Below are 9,627 nucleotides of genomic sequence, written 5' to 3'. Positions count from 1 at the left end.
TACACGTCGCAAGAAGCCATTCAGAAAAGATTTTCGCGTTTTTATCTACGATCCCTTTCGAGGTTTCATGATTCATTTCCGCCTTATTCACAGAGACTTTCTCTCATTAATCTTCCTTATTTAATAATACATTTAACTTTTGTATTAATTCACAAAATGACAATATAAAAAGTATTAATTGCAAATTAATATTTTTCAACAGTCTAATTTAAATTTTTAGATTTAAGGTATATATTAAGAATTGTTAACGTTAGTATTTAACGATAAATAAATAAAGTTTGAACCTAAGCATACAAGCATACTTGCTTCAAAAAGATTCAATAAGGACTCTACGTCCAAGAGGGGGCCGCACCGACACCAAAACGGTTTCGGGTGCACAACACCAGCAGCCTTTCAATGCCATCAAGAAACAAACCAGTTTCAGTGACGTCGCGAAGGGCAAAGTCGTGGTTGCGGTCATTGACAGGAGCGATGATGATGGCACAATATCGGCTGATCGTTGGCAGTTGGTCAAGGTTAAGCTCTCGGGTGGCTTTTTGAGCATTTTGAGATAGCTTCCAGGACCACTTCCTTCCATAAGCGATGGGGGTTGGCATCAAGGCCATGTCAAACTCATGGTTTGTGGCGACCAGAGATCTTGTGACTTTTACAAGCTTGCTGTCAGCCGGTTAAGTGAAGTTTGGCCAGGTGCGAAGCTCGAGGTTGTCGCTGTGGAAGACATTCCTGGCAGACCTAGAGCCCGCATCTGGATACCGATCGAACCTGCTGGTATCGAGGACATTTTTGAGATGGTCAAAGTGTGTAACCCGTCCCTTCCGACGCATAACTGGAAAATAGCCAAGCTAGAGGAAGTGAATCCTTGGCTCCTCTAGCCCTAAACGAGGGCTCCATAAACTATGGTTTCGAATCCATTAAAATTCGAATTTATAAAAAAGATGAGGTTAACGCGAAAAGCGGGCTTCCAAAAACTACCGAAGGTGAACTAGCGGTTGGTGAACCTGGGATGTCGATTTCTCTCCTAACAGAGGGTGACGATGCACCCTTGTCCTCTCCAATCACGACTACACCCTCTACAAAAATCGTGGACAGTCCATCCTTAATGGAGACTGAGGACGAACTTAACATGATCCTTCTGAGCGAGGACGAACTCTTGGGTTCATCCTCAGACTCAGAGGATCCGAACAAAACCGTGGTGGAGGTTGATCTGCCTAATTGTAGCCAAAATGCTGCATTAAGTACATATTAATCTCCAACACTCCATAAAGGCCTCGGCTCACTTCTTCTCCGTCTGGCGAGTAACGGGGAAGACATTGTCCTGATCCAAGAGCCATGGATTGTAGGATCCGTTGTTCGAGGACTCAGGACTCCTGGATATTACACACTTTGTGTGACCTATAAAGGTGAACCTAGATCTTGCATACTAGTGAAACGTAGCATTAATGTATTTTTACTCCATCGTTTCAGTGACAGAGATACCACCGTAGCTAGGCTGGAAACAACCAAAGGAAGTTTCTGGCTGGTATCGGCGTATCTTGGGCATGACCACCTTGGCCCTCTCCCTGGAAAAACCCTGGAGAAAGTCGTCGCTGAAGCGGAAAGGCAAAGGATTCGCTAATTATTGGGAGCGATGCTAACGCTCATCATACTGTATGGGGCAGTACGAATATCAACGACAGAGGTGAGTCCCTTTTTGATTATATTCTTGGTACTAACCTCTTAGTAAGTAATGTTGGTAATGAACCAACCTTCATAACTAAAACTCGACAAGAAGTCTTAGACATAACTCTTGTCTCAGATAGTATACACCATATGATCTTGGACTGGAAAGTATCCAAAGAACACTCGTTCTCTGATCATAGATATATCCAGTTCAATATAAATGTGGATGATAACCCGAGTCCATTGACTTTTCGAAACTATCGGAAAACTGACTGGGCTTTATACAGGAACTCATTACAGAGTTTACTAGAACCTGGACTATCTAGTCCTTCCTCTAACGCTAACGAACTTGACAACAAAGTCAATGACCTTACCTCAGCTATGAACAGATCGCTAGAAATTTCTTGTCCACTTATACACATAAGAGGAAAGAGGAAACCACAATGGTGGGCCTCAGATCTTGACTCGCTTAGGAAGGAATGCAGGAAACTTTTCAACCAGGCGAAAGCTGCAAGACTAGCCTCTCATTGGAACTCCTACAAAGAATCCCTAAGAATCTACAAGAAGGCACTAAGGAAATCCAAGCGATCTTCTTGGCGATCCTTCTGTGGCATGATAGAAGAAACTTCTGAAGCCTATAGGTTACGGAAAATTCTTTCAACTAATCCAGCTATGCCAAGCTGCTTGAAAAATACAGACGGCTTCTGGACAAATTCAAGTAATGAATCGCTGAACTTACTATTGGACACTCACTTTCCTGGTAGTTCTCTTACCGAAACTTGCAACAGTTTTATACGTTCAAGTTCAAATTCAACATATCAACAAGGTCTAATCACAAGGGATAAGCTACAATGGGCTCTCAACAGCTTCAAACCATTTAAAGCTGCAGGACCAGATGGTATAATACCAGTCGAATTACAAAAGGCTTCTGATATAATTGCACCAATCCTTGAGGCAATTTTTACCAGCTGTCTTTACCTGGTCCATGTTCCCTCGGCATGGAGAGAAGTTAAAGTTGTTTTTATACCTTAAGCAGGTAATTGCTCCCAAGTCAATCCTAAAGATCTACGACCTATAAGTCTATCATCATTCCTTCTTTAGACCCTGGAAAGATTGATTGATATCCATTTAAGGGCACGTATCGATACAAGACTTCTGTCTTCGTCTCAACATGCCTACTGTAAAGGTAAATCGGTGGAAACAGCGTTACACACTTTAGTACGCACCATCGAATAATCCCTCCATCATAAAGAGTTCACTTTGGTTGCTTTCCTTGACATCGAAGGTGCCTTTAACAACGTGGACACATCTGCAATCACATCTGCTCTAGCTCGAAAACGCAAGAATTACCTAGGAGAATTCTTCTTTAACGATCTAAAAGATCTAAATCATATCAGTATAATCAGCCTCTCACGTTTCGTAAGGGACTCTAACTAGTTCCATTGAGCTTAGGAGGAAGCATCAAGATTCATGTGGTATCACAATGACCCATTAAACTGGCCTAAGTGTGTCCGTTTCCATCTTGGATAGCCACTATAACCTAACCTAACCTAAGGCATACAAAATTTCTAACACACACATGCTATGGAAACAAAAGATATCTCTAGTTAAATATTCGCTCTTAATTCTCTTAAAGGTCATTTGTTTGCAAGAGCAATTTTGTATGCTTTTTAGGTTTTTATTTTTGACAAGATATTGTATTTTTCTCAATTTAAAAAAAAATGTAAAAAACAATATTAAAATAACAAGTTTGTAATCTATATGTTTCATTAATCTGATAGTTAAGTGAAAAATCAGTCATATATATATAGACTTTAGTTAAAAAACTTGATAAAATATGAAATACTTTAAAATGATAAACTAAGAGAAATAGTTTCTGATCTAATCGAATGCATTAACCATTTCATTCGATAAGTTGGTTTTTCGGTATTTCATAGTTTTTGGGATGAGTTCTTTTTTACATTGTGAGTGGTCTAAGGACGAGCTTAGCCAGGAGATAAACCATATCTTAAGGAAACTTTATACCGACGGCAAAAACGTAGGCCAAGAAAAATGCAACACTGGTTATAGAAGACTAATGATTTGTGCCTCAATTTCCTTTTCCTGTTTTTGGTTGGTGGTTAAAATAAATTTAAATTGGGTGGCGCAACAGTCCGTTTTAGAACTAGGGCCTAGTGACTGACAACCATTCCTGTGTACAAGTACTGTTTTCATCGCACTAACCATCACGCCACGGGTACTGGTGGTTGTTAATTCATATTATTTTTGAACGTTTCGCTAACATGGAAGAGCTGTAGCAGATTTTTTTTTTGAATTTGCTTTAGAACTCTTAATGTAGTACCCGTGGAGTGATGGGAAGTGCTTAGGATTGTCATGCCGGGACGAACCGTACCTTTGGGACAACTCATACCGAAATTAAAAACTCAACATAATAAATATAATCAAAGAGTTTGAATTTTTTTTTTCATCGTTTTGGTAAGGGGTTAATTCAATTGTTTAATGTTTTATTAACATGGATGAAGGTGTTGTAGTTTTTTTTAAATTTGCTTTAGAATACTATTATCCATTTTATAAAGGGTTTTTTTGACAAAGCTTTTTTGTACTTTTAAACAACTGTCACTTGATTTATGCTCATTTCGTTTGCCATTTTGTAATGAATATACATAAACAGATAAACTTGAACAATATTTGAAAATCGTGCAAATTTATTACTTACCACGAATCAATTAAGAAACTTTTATGCTGCTGAGGCATGGCCTTTAAGATCAGGTAATTTAACTCCCCTGAACTATTCTTTGAAAAACTTGTAAACGTCGGAACAGTCATGTTAAAGAAACGTATGGTAATACTTCTTAATTGAGTATTTGAAGGGGGTATTTCCGTAAATGAATTTCGAGACGCTATAATCTTCCCGATACACAAAAAATAATCCTTGTTGGATGCAGCGAACTATCGTGGAATTTCTTTTCTCAATTCGACTTATAAGATTTTTACAACCCTGTTACAGAAGAGACTCACAACGTGGATTGCAGATCAGAACCTGTTAAAAGAGACTAAAGCGGGTTTCGATCAGGTTACTCTACAATAGCTGAAAGCTTTAATAAACAGGGAAGAAAATTGTACGCATTCTTTATTCTTCAAAGCAGCATTCGACTCAATCAACTGAGGTGCTTTAGTTTACAAGATATGTGGTCTGGACTTGTCTCTGAAGTTCGGACTCGTTCTAGAAGAGCTGTATAGAGGATCACAGCTGAGCTTTCTGATTGGTTCACAACCACCTCAGGAGTTGGAACATTGAGTCCCAACTTGTTTTCGTATCAGTAATCGTATAGAGTATAACACTACTGCTGTCTTTGAAACCTTACAGTCAATACTCAAAAATCTAAGGTGATGATCTTTAAGAAAGAGGGTGGACGAAATGCATCGAAAGAAAAGTGGAATTTGAACGGAGAAGATATAGAATGTGTTAACGAATACAAATACCTAGGAGTCATTTTTTAAGAAACTTGAATTTGGAGAAACATTTTAGAGAGAAACTACAAAAGGCAAAAACTGCAATTAATATTTCACGGAAAAAATGCATTATGAACGAAAACATAGCTCACATTAGTATATTAAAGGTTTTTAAAGCAGTTGTAGAAAGTATTTTTTTGTACGGCTCACAAGTATGGGGATGCAAAAAGTTTCACACGATAGAGAAACTCTTAACACATTATGTAAAGAGAATATTTCGTCTGCCAAAAAATACTTTATTTATAAAGATCTTAAAGATGCAATCGAATTATCCCTTGTACGTTTTTAGTATGAACGAATACCGACCTGTTAGAAAACTAGTAGTAAAAGCTGTAGAAGACCAAAATCACTGGTACATTAAGTGGTCGAGTATCGCAGAAGGATGCAATTTAAATTTTAAATTAAATGTGGAAGATGTATCGCACAGTAAAGCTCTTATGTACAAAGTTAAAGCAGCGGTAGATGAGAAGTTTAGAGCAGAATATGCAGCAGAAGCAGTTGGGTCAACCATATGGGCTCAACCATAGTCTCGCAGAAAGGAACTACTTCTATGATGCAAATAAGGTAAACGTCATTGCTACAATGGTCAAGTTACGAAGCGAACTACTCAACCTGAACTTTAGCAGGAAGAGAGAACGTCATTCATTTCGTCGGAACGTGTCCAACTCTAAGGGAAACAAGAAGAAGTGAAAGGGACAAGTTCTTAGGATGCTGAATTAAATGAATGTCTCCAAGTTATATAACTATTTCTCATAGGCCTTATACGTAGTGTTTACCTTTTAAAAGTTATAAGCTCCAAGTCTATAATGATAGATCTACAAGAAAGGTTTATAAGAATAGTACTACATATAATTCTTATAAGAGAAGGAAGACAGGCCTATACCTAGATGCATACGAACATATAGACACCTATAAAAAAAGGTCTATAGACTTATACGCCTATAAAATTTACTATATGGCAATACTTCTTAGCCATAAAATGCATCTGCAAGAAAAAAAATAATACGGGAAACAATAAAAACAACATAATATACCATACCCAGTCTTTCAATCGATTTGCAAAAAAATTGCGACAGCCAAACCAGTTCGCATAGACTTTGGTATTCAACCAACTTCTTCAGAGCCTATCTTTGGTTGTCGACGAAGACAACGACGACGAACGTCGACATCGATGAAGTTCGTTCAGCAAAAAAAGCGGATAGTTCAAGGCTTTCTTAAGTCAGTCACTTTTGTGTGCGCCAAGTCTTTCAGTTTTTCTGCTATTGTTTTTTCTTGTATATAGTGGCCTTGCCTGTAGCTCTGTGAAGTGAGATGTGAATTCATTGGCTTCTTGTGAACCTCTAACCAACCCAACCACCCTCCACTTATCACCTTTTCTCAAACTTTTTATTACAAACTTGCTCCTTGATAGTCTGCACTGTCTGCCTTCCATATCGTGTGTTGTTATATTTCTTTGGTTATGCGCCGACGCCGTTTGACTTACGAGTACATTTTTTTCAATCTCGCCGCGCATGGCGCTGCTTGCTACTATTGTATCTCAATTATAATAATTTAATTAGCGTGTTTGCATAAGTAATCGTTAAAGGTGGTGTGGTTATAAGAGCAAGCTAATGGAAAGACAATAGAATTTCATTCAGTAGGCTTGAATTTGTCTGTCAAATTTCAAAGCTCCAGGCAAGGCGTTCGAATAACGCACCATCATCGATATAAAGATGTGGTAATACAAGAAACGTCATAGGTTTTTGATGTGAGGAGAATGAGTGGTAAGAAATATAAGTTAAATAGAAATAAGTTGCATGAGTCAGATATTTTATATGCGGCTTCATTGCCAAGCCAACGCATTCCAAACTCGAGCTTTGACGTTGTGCGGGAATGCCCACGGATATTCTTAACGGATGGTGTAGCGAAATGAATATAGAATGATTCATGGATCTTTTTCGTGTTTCAAAATATTTTCGGAAGCTGAAGTGTTAAATTTGAATGTTAACTTAACATCTTCCAAAAATAAGTTATTTTTGATATGGGTCGGCGGCGGCGGTATTCGAAAACGTGTGGTTTAAATAATAACTAATTAATATTTTTACTTTTAAAGAATGTTATGACGATTTTTTTCGTGTCGAGTGTGTCCACAATTATATTTCTGCGATTAGAGGGGACGAAAAGACCCAAAAAATGTCTCCATTTTAAGTTGCATGTGCTGGGAGTTGAATTTCTCTGACTTTCATTTATATATATAAAAGAGCTGACCTTAAAACTTCTTTTTTGGCAAATTATTAAATTACTTAAATTTCGATGTCATATGTTATCGTCAAATAATATTTGTTGAAATGAAGAAAAGACTTGAAGTAAAAACTGCTTTAAGGTTTTTCTTTGTACTTAAAATTAACTTCATAGAGTAAAATTTATAAAAATAGTTTCTTTATTCAATTAGCCCTTAGTTTAGAAACAATAAAATATGTGTATGTAAATTATCTAAACTATTAACACAGGTGATGGAATTTATTTCCAACACCTGGTGTGTTTGACATGATCGCCCGCACCACACCGCATTACAGACCACCACACTATACCACCACCGCCAAGGAAGATTGTTGTGTAATGAATATAATTGAAAGGCAGAACTTTGCGTTGTCGTTTATGGTTTTGTTGTTGCTGTTTTTTTTTTAGTTAAGGCAACAATATAAATCATCGGCATAATAGCTTTAACGATAAGATTTAATTTAATTCACATTGAGGGCAATTATAATGTTGTGGCGCATGTTGATTATAAACTATATCTTGATATTCATGAGGTTTACATCCATTTATACATTGTTCATAGCTGGATTAGGTTCTGTTGGGTTGGTTTGACCTTTCGTGTTGGCATTGTTTGAGTATAGGGCTGTATTTTTTTGATGGCCCTTTATTTATTTTTAATAGCATATAACCCATCTTAAAAGGTACTATACTAAAGCTAAGGTTTATTATATTGGCAGGTAATTATTTATTGTTGAAAATTTGGATGTTTTCAAGGTAAATTGTACACCTTCATCAGTTGATGATTATGATGATGATTTTGTTGTTTACGGATATTTCAAATTATAAAAAAATGATTTATTGGTTTATACACAGAATGAAATATGTATGTATGTAAGTAAATTTTTATTCTAGCTAGGGTATACCGTACAAAATTGTAGTTATGGGGAATGTAAAAGTAAATTTTTGTATGGTATGGTGACCGTGCAATCAATCTTAAACGCATATATGGATTCAAAATTAATTTGCCCAAGGTCGTGTTTTTGGAGTGCATTGAACTGGGCGGATAAAATATAATTATACGAAAAAAGTATATAGTATCAATTAACTTAAGCATAACTTCAAGTCCAAGTTAATGTTCAATTTATATTTATGGAAATATCAGCCTGGTAAAGTATTCCACATTCGGCACGAAACATCAACAACATAACGATTCCCTATAATTTTTAGAGCTGTTTTTTTTTTAATCTGTCCACAAGAACTAAGTACGTGATTGGGGTATCAGCTCAAGTTTGAGAATTACTCTCAAGTTTCGAACGAATAAAAGCTCAAAGTTATTTTTGATATGGGTCAGCGGCGGCGGCGGCATTCGGAAACGTGTGATTTAAATAATAACTAATTAATATTTTTTACTTTTAAAGAATGTTATGACGATTTTTTTCGTGTCGAGTGTGTCCACAATTATATTTCCACGATTAGAGGGGACGAAAAGTCCCTAAAAATGTCTCCATTTTAAGTTGCATGCGATGGGAGTTGAATTTTTCTGACTTTTATTTAGATATATAAAAGAGCTGACCTTAAAACTTCTTTTTGGCAAATTATTAAATTTCTTAAATTTTGATGTCAAATGTTAGTATAAACTGCTTAAATAATATTTGTAAGAAATTAGCAGCATTACTGTTGATGTCAAATATGTCATCACTCCACAAGAGATGGTTTTTGAGGCATGTAACTAGAACTGAAAATTGTTTAGTCTACTCGATGCAAATATTGGCAATGTCTACGCTTTTACGACAGAGTTTTTAGACTTGAGTAGCTTTGAGTTTTGAAGCATTAAATAGAACATGGTTCTGGATTCCCTATTGGACAATGCTGTCAAGATCAGAATGTAAAGAGTTTATCATACGCTGTAATCTTAGTGATCCACATCCGAAGGACAAGAAGTAGAATATCAAAAGCTGAGGGCACTGTCATCAGCGAAACAATTAGTGGGTGGCAAAACGGAGCCCTAGGGCACACCAGAGTTTTCATTTTCATTTCATTTAATTTATTCGTGAATACTTAATAACTGTACGATACAATATCTTATAAAATAGTTACAAGCTAATAATACAAATTGATAGAGCAAGCTAATAATTCAGTATCTAATATTATAATACACAATTGAAACTAAGTAATGCGAAAAAAGAACAAGTTAGAGTATCAGAAATATACATTTGC

Source organism: Eupeodes corollae, chromosome 1 (genome assembly GCF_945859685.1).
Source record: "Eupeodes corollae chromosome 1, idEupCoro1.1, whole genome shotgun sequence".
NCBI lineage: Eukaryota > Metazoa > Arthropoda > Insecta > Diptera > Syrphidae > Eupeodes > Eupeodes corollae.
Note: the sequence above shows the minus strand (reverse complement) of the source record.